This window comes from Pan paniscus, chromosome 6, assembly GCF_029289425.2.
Source record: "Pan paniscus chromosome 6, NHGRI_mPanPan1-v2.0_pri, whole genome shotgun sequence".
NCBI classification, from domain to species: domain Eukaryota; kingdom Metazoa; phylum Chordata; class Mammalia; order Primates; family Hominidae; genus Pan; species Pan paniscus.
This window is the reverse complement of record NC_073255.2, coordinates 173,224,075-173,241,980: the sequence shown is the minus strand read 5'-3', so window position 1 is coordinate 173,241,980 and position 17,906 is coordinate 173,224,075. Positions and strand designations below refer to the sequence as shown.

Below are 17,906 nucleotides of genomic sequence, written 5' to 3'. Positions count from 1 at the left end.
GACAGCTTGTCCATCCTTTCTTCTGGAAGGTGACTAAGGATGGTGATAACAAGGTTTCTATCAGAAGTGCAGCCTAGCAGGTTACAGGCACAAGTGCAATAATAAATGACAGTTTTGAAAATATACAATATTGAATATAGAGAGATGGAAAGGTCAAGGTATAAATATATCTTAAGAGCTAGAGAGGCCAGATCATGCATCTGGCTAGACACATCACCATTGAGAGCCTTGCACTCAGGGTGTGGTTCATGGACCATCAGCGTTGGCACTACCTGAGCTTGCTGAAAGTGCAAAATCTTTTAAACCCGATTTCTGACCTACTGAATCAGGATCTGCATTTTAACAAGTCCAGCTGATTCATAATCTTGTTAAAGTTTAAGAATTTCTCTAAAACATATACTCCAAACTACTAAACCATATTCAACTGAATTAGAGGTTGAGTTACAACTAGGATGCCAGGAACTATGCATAAACCTGTATCCTATTGTATCTATGAAGCAGTCTATTGCCTCATAATTCCTGTGTATGCATAATTCCTGTGTCCCCAGCCTTATACGCTGGGGAAAACACACACTGGTGGGAGTGCGTAAGGCTGGGGAAACTAATTTCCTCTATCTTTAGGGAAAAAAAGTGGTTGAAAATAAGATTCTAGAAAAACTGATCTGCGAAACTGTGACTATTTGCCTGCCACAGGGGATATTTGTGCCTAGGAGAGGTCAGAGTTTCTTGAGAAAACCCTGAGGACTTATATCCCATTTTAAGAGAGGATTTTGATTCACAGAGAATCATTAATGGATACTTAGACTATGTACATGAGTTTAATTGGGCAGGATCTGCCACAGCCAGAACCTTTAGAGAACAGGAGACCTGAAGCCATGGGAGCAGGGGGCCTGCCATTCCTGAGAGGGCACTAGGAAAGAAGGATTGCTGGCCCTGTGATGGACATTATGTCTCTAGCAATCAAAGTCCATTCCAGACTCCCTGGGTGGACTTACAAGACACAATTTGTAAGTGTAGTACTAAGTAGGCTATCAGCCTTGGCAATGAGGTCAGTGAGATGGGTGGTCAGCAGGGAGAGTGTGGGGCTCCAACACACCTCAGTTTCCAGGAGGCCCACGAGAGTCTGTCAGAGATTCAAACTCAGCCCACAAGAAACCACCCCAAACTCAGCGTGTGCAGGTGGAAACAGAGAAGCCTGCCCTGGGAGGAGCCAGCATATGACTAAGCCGCACCCCCATGTGTAGGGAGGATAGGCAGATAAGCGTATAGGGGAGAAATGGGGCTGCAACCACTTGAAAGCAAGCTCCCCTTCTTCTCACCTCCCATTAAGACTTGCCACACATAGAAATGTGTGAGACAACCTACCTTCTGAGATCAGTAGTCATGCTGAACTGAGAGAAAACACATAACACCTTTACCCCTTTTAGATAACCCCTTGAGGACACCGTGTAGACCGTCATCAGTGAACTTGCCCCACACCTCCTCCTTCACCACACCTCCCCCTTCCAGTCCTTACTTCCGGCTAGTTTAGACATAAAATTAGTGTGAGCATTGAGACCATCCTGGCTAACACGGTGAAACCCCATCTCTACTAAAAATACAAAAAATTAGCTGGGTGTGGTTGCGGGTGCCTGTAGTCCCAGCTACTCGGGAGGCTGAGGCAGGAGAATGGCGTGAACCTGGAAGGCGGAGCTTGCAGTGAGCCGAGATCACACCACTGCACTCCAGCCTGGGCGACAGAGCGAGACTCCGTCTCAAAAAAAAAAAAAAAAAGAAAGAAAGAAAAAAATAGTGTGAGCATTCTTTCCTTGCAGATAGATGTGAAAAAGAACTTAGCCTAGGGTGGTAGTTTAACCGGGAGTCAGGTAGGAGTACCACCCCAATTAGAGGTATTGTTTTTTCCTATAGTATTTACCTCTTTTTTTGTGCACCCTCTCCCAGAGAGACACAGTCTATATATGTGGACATATTACTTTCAATTAGTCTATTGAAGATACCACTTGTCATCCTCATTTGATACCACTTCTTTCTTCAATCAATATCTAGCTCAGGTCAGCACAATTAGAAATTTAAAAGGTAGAAAGAAAAAATATACTTAGATTATCAGTTTCTCTTTACATATTCAAAAGGGCAAAGGCAACTCAATAATTTTAGATCAGTTGTCTATCCAACCAAATTGCTCACAAGGATAAGTTTGGCTGCAGAGCACTGAACTGCTTGAAGCCATGAGTCAGGGACATGAATGAAACAGTCTTGCAAAGAATTCTCACTCTGCATCTCCTTTTCATTCACTTGGATTCTATCCCTTAATATGGACAGATGTCTTACCATCCCTAACATTCCCAGAATCCTCAGCGAAACAAATCAAACTCACTACCCCTTGTGTCCAGCAGGAAGCCAAGTAGCATCAACATGATCCAAAGTAATTGAACCAGCAGTGAACTCTTTTTGCAAATCTTCTGCATTTAATCATAATCTTACACTTGTCTACTCTTTGATTTTGTGATAATCTGTAGAAACACAGTTATGATAGAATAATGGGTAGAGAGTGACAGTCCTTAGTCACAGTCAATTCATTGTTTAACTGAAACAATCACTGACTCCTGCAACATCAATTTGATTGAAATATGGGAGGATTTAATTTGTTCTTGGGAGTTATTGAAATAGCCAAGTCATGACATATCTGAGAAAATTATTCCTGTCAGTGTAAAAATAGATTCCAATAAACTGGGCAGTGATCTGCTTGATTATTTGGCCATTGTCCTATTCTTATATCGGAATTAAAATGTAACAACAGAAAAGTTATTTAGGTGTGCCACATAGACAAAGCCTGAATGTATCTGCTACAGACGTGTGTACTTTTTCAATTAACTGGCAAAAGTCTCTACAGAACTACCATTTCACCAGCTTATCAACCATTTTACCATAAGAGATACAGGAGGAGACAGAGACAGATAGAACAGAGAGACTTTACCCAAGCAGTGTTGCCTCACATATGTACAAAGAAAGAAAGAAAGAGAAAGAAAGGTAGGTTTCATTTAGCAAGGCCCATTTAAAAATATGAAGTGTGCATTATGTTTTTTTATAGAAAATATTGAGAAGTGTCCAGACATTTAATTTTTTTTTACTCTTTTTGCAATGCACTTTACCTCTATCTGGCATTTTGTGCAGTGTGACCAGGATAGCAATAGTCAAAAGACAATAGGATGTCCACCCAACAAATGAACGAATTGGCAAGTTGTAACCTGCAGTCTTCACTCCCATGTTTCAACCCTGAAAAATATGTGTCGTCATGCCTACCTATGGGGCAATGACCAATTATTGGCCCCCAACAAAACACGAAATAAGAATTATCAAATATAAACATTTATGATGATTTAAAAGTCTCATTAAGTCTACTTTATGTATTCTATTACCTTCATTACTTAAATGTTAATTCTTCAAATGCCAAACACATATGTTATAGTATTATTACTAAAAGATTGTCAATTATGCAAAAGATTATGAGGGTACAAATAATAAAATAATATAAAGGGAATTTAGAGACATTTAAAGATTCAATTAGATAGTCATGTTTATACCTTTTCTTGTTATTTTACAATACCCTCCAAACTTTAATGTTTATATAATTATTTTTATTTCTTCTATTGCCTTTTTGTAACTTTATTTTTTATTTTATTTACTTTATTATTATTATTATTATTATTTACTTTTAAATTCAGTAGTCCAGGTGCAGGTTTGTTACATAGGTAAACTTCTGTCATGGGGGTTTGTTGTACAGATTATTTGTTTAAGACTAGAGCTTTTAAACTGCTTTAAACACTCTTAAATTTCTGAGATTTTAAATCTGTCTAGAAAGAAACATCAATACAATGTCATATGTTAAGCAAAAGATAAAAAACTAGCTAAAAATAATTAAAATTCATGCAGACCTAGCCTTAATTGTCAATGGCCAATAAATATAGTAAGTAGAAACAGATGGAAAGAAGTGTGAGTGGCTACCAACATCTGGAAAGACAATGGAAATCTTGCAAGCCAGTTCACCTACTAACTCACAAAACTGTATGATAGATATAGATAGATAGATAGGTAGGTAGGTAGGTAGGTAGATAGATAGATAGATAGATAGATAGATAGATAGATAGATAATAGATAGAAACAAGAATCAGCACAAGGCATTTCAGAACCAATGAAATAATTAATCTGATACTGACATTTGAAAAATAAAAATCCTCCTTATAAAATTACCATGGTCCTAAGGCAAGGGTTTAGCATAGATATTAGGATTCTGTAGGAATTCAAGGTTGGACTGGCAGAAAATGCAAACATGGCAATAGATACAGGCCCATGTTTCCCAGAGCAGGATGCGTGTGCCTCAAGCTTCTCTAAATGCTTTCAAACAGCATATGGAGAATAAATAAATAGCATCGATTTACATAGCAACAGTTACTTCCTCTTCAATCAATATGATTAAGTTAAAAATCAAGTATCATCATGGTGCTATTGGGTCCTCAAAAATTCTCTAGCATGTGGTAAACTCCCTTTAGTAAACAAACAACCAAAAATAAACAAACAAAACACATAGGAAGACTTCTACTTGACAAGCATCCAAATACACCTTTACTTCTTCCTGGGTTGCAAGTCACAAACCAAGGTTTAGGTCACAGTATTTCACCAAGAATTCTCCAAAAGCATATGTCTTCCTCTGCTTGGACATGAATAAACAAGTTTTAGGGAGTTTCAACACTGAAATGCTTTTTGAATTGACTGACTTACGGAGTTTTCTTTGTTTTCTTGCTTCACACTTGAGCATAAGGATATGCTCAAGATCCTTATCACAGAGAAACATTAGTTTTGGTGTTTTATCACCAATGCGGATGAAAATAAATCCATGGGATATTTAAGTTTCACTAGGCTTTGTTTCCTTTCATATTTCTAACTTAGACCAGAGGTTATACAAGGCAGCTGTCCAGCACCCATACCATTAAGGTAGACTTCCCCTCATAATTTTAAGGTAGGATTCCTCTCACTTCTCTCAACTGGAAATTGATCTGGATGTCATACCATGGATATGATTACAATGATATATTACCTAATTAGATAGAGTAATATCTCCTGACACCCTATACTTACTTGGAGTTAACATAAAACACTAATATTTTAATTAAAAGAGGCTAATAAATATTTTTTCAAAGGGCATATGAAGAAGGTAATGTTAAAGAAATTGTTTGTATAACTGCTCAACTTTCTGAAGTGCATAAGTGGTTCTTGGCTAAAAATCTCCCCTTAAGAAACTATAATCAATCAGACCACGCTAATATGATCCACAATACTACATATACCAGGATAAAGTAAACCAGTACTTCTGCTCATGCTGTCCCTTTCTGAGTGACATTTCTGCCTCTTTCATATTTGAGTCTCTGTCAGTGTAGTATCATCTTCTCCAGGAAGTCGACTTCAGTGGCCACCTGAATCATTAGGATTTCCTTTGCTCTATTCATGTAGTACTTGGCAAGCATTTCTATTATAGCATATAGCAAGTCATGTGCACATGTGTTTACATGTCAGATTCCCTGCCTCCTCTCAGTGTGAGGGGATGAAGGACAAGACTCCATCATCTGTGTATCTCCAACCATAAGAGCTAGCAAGGTACCTGATCTCTGGGAGCTATGGAAGGAATACATGCTGAGTGAATTTGTTACTGAATGACCTCGCAAATTTGGTACAGACTCCTGCTCTTATGTAAAGATAAGAAAAATCCCCTCATCATCTTTTATATATGTTGGTGAAGGGGGTGTGCCTCTGGATATGAGTTTAAAAATATAGCTACATGAATCTCCAAGATGTATTCATGAGGAATCTGAGATGAAATGAAGCCCCAGTTTCCTATACTTTAAAAAAACCCTCCTGCTTTAAATTTTTAGCTGAGAAAGCTATACTATTTACAGGGATTATGCTTCTACTAACCGGCTTGCATTTGTTTTTTAAATAGGACCCTCTATCATTTTCCCTTAGTTAGTAGCTGTCATGTATAAAATTACCACAAATAAAAGAAGGAGGTGGAACATAAATGTTCAGAGGCAACACAGCATGGTAGGCAGAGGTGAGAAAGGAGGTTGCAAAACACTTGTGTGGTTCCCCAGGGGGAGAGGAATGTAGAGCAAGTCACATCAGGAGCCTAGTGGCTGCTCTGTCCAGAGACATATGTACATTCATGTGTGTATATTATTTTTTTCTTAGAGGTATAATATTTTAGAATCTTTCTGATTATGTACAGGCTTCTGCTACTCATAACTTAAAATATCATGCATCTTGTTGCCGCATGTAGCTATGGCTGGGGCAATTCCTGCAAAACCTTCCTCAGCTTCCAGCCTCTTTTATCATATAGAAATTTAATTTCAGCAAGGAAGAAAGGACAAGCTAGACAGGGAGTCTCCTAGGTGAGGAAGCAAATTAGTGGGAAAGGAAAAGGACATATTCTGGCTCCAAAAATGGAGTTGTTCACCTCCAAAGTGCAATTGAATAGCTATCAGTATGGACAGTGGGGGAGCCAATAAAGGATTTTAATCAGAAAAGATGCAAGATTGTATTTGCTTCTGGGGAAGGTCCAGAAAACTCCAATACTGGGGACAAACTGGAGGGTGCTGGGCATATCTGGATGAAAAAAGCAAAAGTGATAGGACAGAGTTGAGGGGAATATATTGAGGGGCTATTTAGACAATACTTAGGGAGGAATTAGAGAGAGATTTGAAGAAAGAAGGTGTTTAGGTGACTCTCAGATTTGAGCAGCCCCTTATATCATGGAGTCAGTACTTACTGTATTTGACTACTAGTCTAACGAGCCTTCTATCGCATTATATAATGCCTATTCTGACATCTAATTTCAGAATCTCAGATGAATCACCCAGTCCTTCTGTACTTCTTCATCATCAGACAAGAAAGGACAGCAATCTTAAATTATTCTCCCTACTTCCTACCCCCAATCCCATTTCCCAAACTTTTCTCTCTCCTCCAACAAAAGTAAGGTGGGAATCCTTAATCAACATTACTCAATCAATAGAATTAGGTAACCTCAAAACTGTGAGCTCTCCATCTCTGCAAATCCAGGAATGAGGAGGCATGGATCTCTAGGATGCTCACAGGAATTGTGTGCAAGGAGACCTAACTGGCATAAGGATGCAAGATCCCCCCAGTCTTCTCTAGCAGTGGACTGACCGAGGTGGTACAATAGTATTTCCTAATGGAAATTAAAATATATGTGAACAATATACTTAATCAAGAATCTCTGATCAGGCTTTCTTAACATGAGAGTCAGGCCACCAAAGGATTCTATGGACCAGTGTTAAAAAAAAAAAAAAAAATCTGGGTAGGATGGAACCATGCAAACAGGAGACCTGGGTTCTCGGTCAGCCTCTGATTTAGGTGAGCTGGGTAATTAAGGGCAACCCTGCTCTCAAACTTGGTTTTATTGTCTATAAAATAAGGAATTTGGACTCTAACGTCTTTCCCAGGTTTGGTGTTCTGTGCCTCAGGGAATTTCTATAAAATGTTGTTTCATGCTTTCATTTTCATGAACTCTAGCAAATGGGAACTAATGACTCATTCAAAGTAAATTAATTTACCTGGAGTCTGTTAGGGCAACAGAAATAGTACGGTTAAAAAATAGAACTGATATTTTTCTTCCTGCCAACCCAGCAAACATCAGAAACAGGAAAAGGCTTCGCTTAATAGTGAGACACCACGCTCCATGGGGTGTCACAGTTTACAACATACTTCACAGGGAAGGCATCGACAAGCAGGGAAAAATACAACTTTTATTTTTTCCACTTGGAATTAAGAGTGTTTTTCATTGCACTCTATGCCCAGGGCTTTAGCGTTTGAATCAGGTGGTACAAAGCTGATGAAAGAGAGCCTGGAGCAATTGATGGCATTGTCTACTTAGGCTCTACAGCAGAACGGCGAATTCTGAGTTCGGCCCTCTAGTGGACACATACTCTTATTGCAAGTTTCTTTTACTAGGAAGGAGAATCACATCTACAACTGCGGGGGATCAATGGGTGAGAGAGAGAGGGACGCCGTTTCACATGATTTGTGTCTGTCACGGTCTGATTCTTATCTGTGACACATATAAAGACCACGAGACGTGGAGCTAAACAGTCCCAAGTCTGAGTGTATCCTAGTTGGCCATTAGGGAGCTTTGTGGGTCCGGATCAATCTCACAGTTCCAGTGTTTCCATTATATGAGTGTCTCCCCACGCCGGGCTTTGTTCTTTAAATGGAGTAATGCATCCACATATGCTTTGTGAAATGTAAGTGCTTGCTACCTACCAATTTCTATTATTAGTTACATTCTTAAAATACCTATTAGTTTTTTGAATGCCTAAACCATTTTTTCTCTCTCTCTCTTTTTTTTTTTTTTTTTTAACTTTTAAGTTCAGGGGTGCATGTGCAGGTTTGTTATATAGGTAAACTCGTGTCACGGGGATTTGCAGTACAAATTATTTCATCACCCAGGTATTACACCTAGTACCCATAAGTTATTTTCTGTGATCCCTCCCGCTGGATAGCAGACCTTTGTTGGATGCAGTTTGCAAAAATTTTCTCCCATTCTGTAGGTTGTCCACTTACTCTGTTGATAGTTTCTTTTGCTGTGTAGAAGCTCTTTAGTTTAATTGGATCCCATTTGCCAATTTTGCTTTTGTCCCAATTGCTTTCGGTGTCTTCATCAGGAGTACATGAGGTGATGAATACAATAACTATCCTTATTTGATCATCATACGACATATATCAAGATATCAAGTTGTACCCCATAAATATATACAATTACAATGTGTCCATTAAAATAATCAATTGAAAGTTTTTAAAAATGCAGAAGATAAACTTAAAAAAATCTCTAAATAGGTAAAATTTTATATATTTGAATAAAAAATTATTCTTCCACATTTCTCCCTTTATCAATCACCTCTCATCCTTATTCAATGTCTACTCTGAACTCACAATGGCACTATTAAGTGAAAAAAAATCTTAGATAAAATTTGAATATTTACTTAAGACTTACCTCATTATTAACTGAATAGTTAATAAGAGATCTGCAAAGTTCCTGAACTTAAATAAAAACAAAAGCTAATAGTTAACAGTTAAATAACTTAAGAAGAAGATAATGCCACCTACCTATAAGAAATCCACATTAAATATAAAGATAAAAGTAGGTTAGATGTTAACAAATGGAAAAGATAGCTATTTTGATAGTAGTCTTATTTAAGATGAAATTATTTCCCAAAGAGCTTCTCTACAAGTTGCTTAATATCTCTATGGTAAAAGAACCTAACATTTATAATTGACTATTTAAGGGTAATGGGATTATCTAGCCTTTTATCTTTTTATTTTCATTGTCCTATATGTCAACAGTAAATCACCAAAATTATCCTTATTGAGATAAAAACATTATCTCAAACTAATTCAAAAGCAATGAGTAATATGTGTGAAATTGACAAGATTAACTACCTCACTCTAAATATAAACGTACTTGCCTTCTTTCTTCCCAATACTTTCTCCAAGAAGCACACAAACCTTGCTGCACACAGAGAGCAGCTGACTATTATTGCAAAGCATTCCTCTTGTTTCCCCAGATGTGTTTGTGTATCATCTTAGTCTACACAATACACCCTCCCCTTTCCTCTCTTATCACACGTTTTTGAGAACACCTTTTAAATTAAAAAGTATCTTCAGTATTTATGAAATAGAGTATTATTTTTTCTCTTTGAAACTATGCAATTAATATTCCAGTATAACCAAACAAAGTAGGTGAGCCTTCTGGGTTAGGATCTATGGTAACAGTCAGAAAGAAAAGCCATGCTTAAACTTTAGCAAGGAAAAAGGATGAGGAGGGAGGGCAAGGAGCAGGCAGTGATGGTGGAATGGGAAGATGGGGTATAATAATGGGCTGATTTGAGAGTCTGAAACAGAGGGCAGAAGAAAGTGCATTTCGGTGGGAGTGGGAGGAAGAAGTGGTCAGCCCACCCCCTCCAGGAGCCCCATATCCTGGCTTATATGTTCTGATGATACCCTAAACCTCAAGGAGACACTAGAGACTAGAGAACTTCTCTGCTGTGAGCCACAGAAAAGTTCTAGCTTCCCAGAGGCATTGGATTGCCTTCCTGAAATGCCTATCAGCCAAATCAAGACCCCTTCTACTCTTGCATAACACCACGAACTTTCCTTCATGGGCCTTATGATATTTTAGGTATAAATTTATTTCTTTGATTATTTCTTTAATATTTGTATTTTCTAACAGATGATAAGCTTTATTGCAGGTAAAGTTTTTGCTACTGTACAACAAGTGCCTGGCACTAAATGCTCAGTTAGTGTTTGCCCAATGAAAAAATGAATGATGTGGATGAGAAGGCCACTCTGCACTGCTCCAAGATAACTCTTCAGAAAGACTTGGCTCTTTCTTTCCTGCCTGCTGGCCTCTTATGTGAATAGTAAACCTAGTACAGTCATGTATCACTTAAAAATGGGGATGCGTTCTGAGAAATGCATCGTTGTGTGGACCTCACAGAGTATATTTACACAAACCGAGATGGTACAGCCTGCTCACCCCTAGGCTATTTGGTATAGCCCATTTCTCCTAGCACCTGTACAGCATTATAGCGTACTGAGTACTGTGTATGTATACTGAGTACTGTAGGCAGTTGTAACACATGAAAAGCATTTGTGTATCTAAACATAGAAAAGGTAAAGTAAAAACACAGTATAAAAGAAAAAAATGGTACGCTTGTATAGGGCAATTACCATGAATACAGCTTACAGGACTGGAAGCTGCTCTGGGTGAGTGGTGAGTGAGTGGTGAGTGAATGTAAAGGCCTAGGACATTACTGTATGCTACTGTAGATCTTATAAACACTGTACAAGTAGGCTACACTAAATTTATATAAAAATATTTTTCTTTCTATAATAAATTAACCATAGGTTACTGTAATGTTTTTACTTTACAAACTTTTTTTTATTTAGCATTTTGACTCTTTTTTGGTAACAGTTTAAAACACAAACACATTGTACAGGTACACAAATATATTTTTTTCTTTATATCTGTGTTCTATAAGCTTTTTTCTATTTTTAAAATTTTTTCCTTTTCATTATTTTACTTTTAAAACTTTTCTTAAAAACAAGACACAAACACACATATTAGCCTAGGTCTACACGGGGTCAGGATCATCAATATCACCATCTTCCACCTCCACGTCTTGTCCCACTGGAAGGTCTTCAGGGGCAGGAGCATACATGGAGCTGTCAACTCCTATGAAAACAATGCCTTCTTCTGGAATCCCTCCTGAAGGACCCATCTGAGGCTGTTTTACAGTTAACACTTTTTAAATATAAATAGAAAAATACACTGTAAATTGACATTTTAAAATGCAGTATAGTAAATACATAAAGCAGTAAAAGTTGTTTATCAAGGATTATGTATTGCTGTACATAATTGTATTGCTAGACTTTTATATGACTGGCAGCCCAGTAGCTTTGTTTACACCAGCATCACCACAAACACATGAGTAACACGTTGCACTATGACGTTAGGACAGCTATAACATCACTACGTGATAGGAATTTTTCAGTTCCCTTATAATCTTAGGGCACCTTGTCACAAATGTGGCCCGTCACTTACTTCAACAGCGTTATGCAGTGCAGGACCATAATTAAGCTGATATAGGCGTAGGATGGTCCCAATTTACACATGATTACACAAAACTCAGAAAGACTCTATGGACAGATGCCCAAAACTGTTAGCCTGCTTAGCACTTCCAAACCTTTCCATAAGGCAGTCCCCCCCAGGCAGGTATGCACATAATCTCACCAGTTTGAGTTATAATCACTCTGGCTGAAAATTACAATGAATTGTCTCAATGGACTGCTTAGAATCTCCTGGGAATCTTTTAAAACTCCCAATCCTAAGAGAGCACCTATGTGAAGTTAAATGAGAATGTCTTTGGGTATGAACCAGATATCAGCAAATACATAGTGAAGGTTGAGAACCATTGCTCTATCTCCAACTTTTCCAGTGACCTTCACGCCATTCCTTTTTTTCCTTTTGACAAGAGGGATCTCCTGATAAACTGATGAGCACAGAGCCCAAGAAAAAACAGAGTAGAAGCAAGAGAATGGCGAGAGAGAAAACAGTTGGGCTGATGGGCAGCAAACACAACGGATTGTAGTAGTATGAGCAAAAATCTTGTGCACAATAATTTATTATAAAATAGAAGAACAGACTGCTTTGATTTGAATTCTATTGATCATAATAGACAAAATTTAACAGGAAAAAAGCATAGGTCTGTAATTTGGTGAAAAAAATCAACTTACACATGTAGGATGAGGGAGAGCTGACTAAACATGAACCAACATGGTGAAAATAAAGGAGTGTATTAGCTCAGGCTATAGAATGAGTACTATAGTACTATAGAATGGGTGATTTAATTAACAGAAGTATTTTGCACAGTTCTGGGGGCCAAAAGTCTAAGATCAGGGGGCCCTCATGGTCAATTTTTGATGAGGGCTCTCTTCCTGGTTTGTAGATGGCTACCTTTTTGCTGTGTGCTCACACAGTCTTTCTCAGTGTCCTTAAAGAGAAGGAGCTTTGGTGTCTCTTCCTGTTCTTATAAAGGCACCTGCCTTCTCTAATTAGGGACCCACTCTTATGACCTCATTTAATTTTTATCACCTCCTCACAGGCCCTGTCTCCCTATACTATCACATTAAGGGTTAAGGTTTCAACATATGAATTTAGTGGGGAGAGGAACAAAATTCATCCCATAACAAGGTGATTTGGTTGAGTCTGGGCAAACTATAAATCAATGATGACTGCCAACATTTGTTTTTATGTGGATACAAATAAAAATGATAGTGATTATTTATGGAGGTCTACCATGGGGCAGGCACTGTAACACAGTATAATACATAATACATGGACTTTTGTTTATATATATATATAAACTTATTTAATGTATGGGGAGAGACTCGTAGGATTGTCCCAAGAAAACCTCTGCAAGGTCATGAGAAGGGGAGTTTCCCATTTCCGGTAAGAGCTGATTGTATCCAAATTAACCTGCCATGTTACCAGCGTCCCATATCCTCCAATAACCTGAAATTAATTTCTCAGAAAGTCACCAGGTACCATCAGCTAGGGCTCAGACAACTCTTTGCAGTTGGTGTCTAAACCCTGGTAATTGCCTGAGCTCTAGCTCGTATTTGCATTTGAAGAAGGTAGATGAGGAGGCAGGATCCCTCTCTGGGAACACAAACCTGCCTATATCCTGCAACTTTTTCCAAATCTGTGCAGGTGTCCCCATGATATAGGACAGTGTGCCACTTCTGGATGAACTTTGGGTGGTCCATTTCCTCAAAAAGTCCTCTTTCCCAAGCAAGTCTATTTTTAAATCCTATGCTTCTCAAATGTTTATGGACATATAAAATACCTGGAAGGTATTTCTGGAGGATTTCTGTAAAATGCAGATTCTAATTCAATCTGTTTGCAGGGTGCCTAAGCTTCTGCAACTTTTAAAAGCTCTAGGCGATGCCACTGCTGCTGAAACAAGGGCCATGCTTTGAGTAATAAGTATGTTTTGAATAACATACTTTGAGATATGGTGATGTACTTGCCTTCTCTATCTTCCTATCACTCCTTTGATCCTGACAGCCATCTTCTGAGGATTCTTGTTTCTAATCCTAGCCATCATTTTGTGTATTAGAAAAATTAAGGCCAAAAGAGACTATGGAATCATAGAATAAGAGACAGATACAAAAGTTTCAGTTATGTCTTTTGGAAAAGAGACAATGTACCTCTTTCTTCTTTCTCTCCCTTTACAGTTTCAGTGATATTATTTTGAAGAATTATAACTCACTTTATGATTATCCAAGCTATTTACTTTTGCACCAACCTATTAGCTCTGGGAAAACACGGAGAAAGATTCTGCATTTCAATATGAGCCACAACTCACCAATCAATTAACTGTCTTTCTTGGACCTAATTAGCTATAAGTTAGTGGGTGGCAGCTAGAACTGACTTCAGAAACAGTTAAGAAGCCACCAGTTGGGTAATGCTGGAAAATTTTATTTTCCTTTATTTTGATTTTTCTTAAACCCATGACACCTAGGACAGTGAAGAATGAATAAAAGATTGAATAAATGTATTGATAAGTAAATGAGATTCTTGTGTTAGGCCCAAAGGTTGAATGGGTTATTCTTCTCTAGAAAAACCAGGAGATGATTAATCAGATAGATAGATAGATAGATAGATAGATAGATAGATAGATAGATAGATGACATATACACATACAAATGTATATATACATATATGAGTGTTTTTTACTGTTCAGTATCATATATTTTTATTTAAATGTATATATAATGTGTACAACAGACATATGCATGTATCATACAAAATAAGCATAAAGAAGCAAATACTTTTATGCTTTATGCATGTCCTTCAAATGAACTAATCAGCATCACTTCAAAATGATACCAAAACCACGTGATTCAAAAAAGAGATAAATTAAACTCATGAGCTGGTCTGTATTCTGCCCATTTAAAATAATTTACATGAGTTTCAAAGTGATATTGTAACCAGGTTCACTTCACTGAACCTATTTGCATATTTATCTGAATGCAAAGCACAGAAAGAAAGTGAATTGCTGTTTAGCTTTCTTCCCTGGAGTTCTCTGCATGATTCACCTCTTGCTGATGGGCATACCAAAGCCCCTAGGGAAGCATTTACAAAACGGGCTTACAAATTTGTTTATGTGTAATACCCTCTTCACCAAAACAACAAAAATCACCACGATCGTGCAACTAAAGCAATTCCTTCCATTAAATCTGCTGTTCCTACTCATTTTCCACTCTATTCTTATTTTGTACAGTTTTAATTTGAAATTATTATTCTATTTAACCCCTTAAAAGTTATTTTACATGTGTAACAAGACATCAACTGTTCATTAAGTACCTCTTCTAAGCTTGGCTCTATATGAGGCACTGGGTAGAACCAGATACAAGTTTTAATGAGTCATTTTCTCATTATTATAAGAATAAAATATATAAATATTAAAATTCTAAATAATATTAGAGGATATTATATTGATTCAGTTCACCCTCATTTCCAGCTCCAATGCTTCTAAGAGTTTTAGTCATTTGTAATTATTTCTTCTGTATCCCTCCAGGATACATTTATGTGCATGTGGCTGAGCTTCTGTAGTATACCCTTAAGTTATATGCATCTGTCTTTCTATATTTTCCAAGTAAACTTAATCTTCCAAAACAAACAAATATAACTTCTACACTTTTGGTGTTATCCTCAAAATAGTAAATAACATAGATTCTTGAATATCAGTGCCTGGCAATGTATTTGTTAACTCATCAGACCTTCATATCCTATTCCCATGAACCCATTCTGGTTTGGGTATTTAACTCTGTGTATGACTTTTTCTCTCAACTCCTACTACATTAATCAAACTGTAATTTAAACATCTGAATCAACTTACTTATTTCTGAAATATTGGGCTCCTTTTAAAAAGGATTACTCTGCAATTTCTCTATTTTATAATTCTACTGTGTTTTACTGGCTTTACTTGAAAGAAAGGCATTTGATATACAGGTCTATTCGATATTTCACCAATCACACAGTCAGTTACTGTAGGCTTATGTAGGAAGTCTTGAATTCAGTTAATATGAGTTTTCCATTTTGTCGTTGTTTACTAATATGGTTTTGGCTATTCGAAGACTTTTCATTTTCATAAACATTTTAGAATCATCTTGTTAATTTCTATGTAAAATCCTCCAGGGATTTTTACTGAGATTGCAAAAAATCTATAAATTTGGGGAAATTAAAATAAAAACAATATTGAGTTTCCTGACTCATTAACATCATTTTATATCTCCATTTATGTACATCTTCTTTAATTTCTGTCAATAACACTTTTTAGTTTATAATGTAGAAGTTGTATACATATTTTTGATATTTTATCTCCCAGGTTTTCATATTTCTATGTTATTGTAAGTGGCACTGAATTGTGTAATACTATTTTCCAATTATTCATCAGTAGTATATAAAATACAGTTGGATTTTGACTTTGTTTTGCTATTTTGCTAAGCTAACTTGTTGGTTCTAGTAGATATTGTACAATCTTTAGGATTTTGTACATAAATAATTATGTTTCCTATGAATAAAGACAGTTTCATTTCCTTTCCAATATGTATAATTCTTTTTTATCTTACTTTATTATACTGGTAGAATCTCTATAAAAATGTTGAATGGAAGTGGTAAGAGCAAACATCCCTCCCCTTTTCCTGATATTAGGAATAAAACATTCAATTCTTTATTAAGTAATATTAGCTGTAGATTTTTTCATAGATGCCCTTTATCAGTTTTAGGAAATTCTCTCCTATTTGTTTTTGTTTGTTTGTTTGTTTTTCGTTTTGAGACTAAGTCTTGCTCTGTCACTCAGGCTGGAGTGCAGTGGTGCGATCTCAGCTCACTGCAACCTTTGCTTCCTGGGTTCAAGCGATTCTCCTGCCTCAGCCTCCTGAATAGCTGGGACTACAGGCAGGTGCCACCATGTCAGGCTAATTGTTTTTGTATTTTTAGTAGAGACGGGGTTTCACTATGTTGGCCAGGCTGGTCTTGAACTCCTGACCTCATGATCTGCCCGCTGCGGCCTCCCAACGTGCGGGGATTACAGGCATGAGCCACCATGCCCAGCCTCCTATTTCTGTTTTTTTGGAGGGTTTTATTATGAGTGAATGTTGAATTTTGTCTCATGCTATTTCTGTACCTATTTAGATAATCGTATACTTTTTTCTTTTTTAAGTATGATATTATGATGAATTACATAACATGATTCTTACATGTTCATAAAAGCCTGCATTCTTTGTAATTATTTTCTTATCATTTCCATCTTTCTCTTTGTCTCAGTTTAATTTGTTCTGCTTTTTCAAGCTCCTGCACAGTGAATCTTAGTTATTTTAGACTTTTATTCTTTTCTAATATAAGCATTTAGTACTGTAAATTTCTCTCCAAGCACTTCAGCTTTATCCTATAAATATTTTTTTTATATATTTGGTTTTCATTTTCATCTGGTCAAAACATCTTTTTATTTTCTTTCTGATACCTTATTTGGTCCATGGGTTATTTAAAAGTATATGGTTATACTGCAATTGCCTAGGAATTTTCTATTTATCTGTCTGTTGATTTTTAGTCTTATTCCATTGTGTTCAGAAAACTTTGTCTGATTTCAATTATTTTAAATGTACTGAGTCTCAATTTTTGCCACAGTTTATGATCTTGATAAACTTTCCAAGTGTACTTTCAAATAATGTGTGTTTGTCTGCTGTTTAGTGAGGTTTTCTGTAAATATCCATTAGATCAGGTTGGCTTTTGTTTACTGGTTCTATCAAATACTAAAATGATCACGGTTGAAATCTGTAACTCTAATTATAGATTTTTATATTTCTTTTTTCAGTTCTACTTCTGGCTTACAGATTTTTGAAGGTAGTTTATTAGATGCATGCATCTTAAGTCTGTTTATGTTCTCCTGATGAATTTACCCTTTTATCATCATGAAATAATCCTCTTTGATTCATTCATATTGCTTGGTTTGGAATGTACTTAGTCTGATATTAATATAGTTACTTCAGCTTCCGCTCATGATTGTTTTAATAGTATATATTTTCCATTCTTTTAACTTATTTGAGCCTTTAATAAAGTGTTTCTTTTAAACAAAATTATGTCCTGCTTTTTTATGCAATCTGAAAATCTCTGCCTTTTATTCTGAGCGTTTACTTCATTTACTTCTTATTTAACAACTTTATTAAATATAATTTAGATATAATACATTAACCAATTTTAAATGTACAATTCA

At 36.6% G+C, this 17,906-nt stretch overlaps 1 long non-coding RNA gene across 1 annotated transcript in view; it reads right to left on the bottom strand.

Moving 5' to 3' along the window:
- Positions 1 to 17,906, bottom strand: part of LOC134730826 (uncharacterized) — a 344,272-nt gene that overhangs the window by 19,551 nt on the left and 306,815 nt on the right. Inside the window, exon 4 of the long non-coding RNA XR_010112806.1 lies at positions 9,059 to 9,105. This is a non-coding gene — a long non-coding RNA (uncharacterized LOC134730826). The remainder of the gene's footprint in view (positions 1 to 9,058; positions 9,106 to 17,906) is intronic.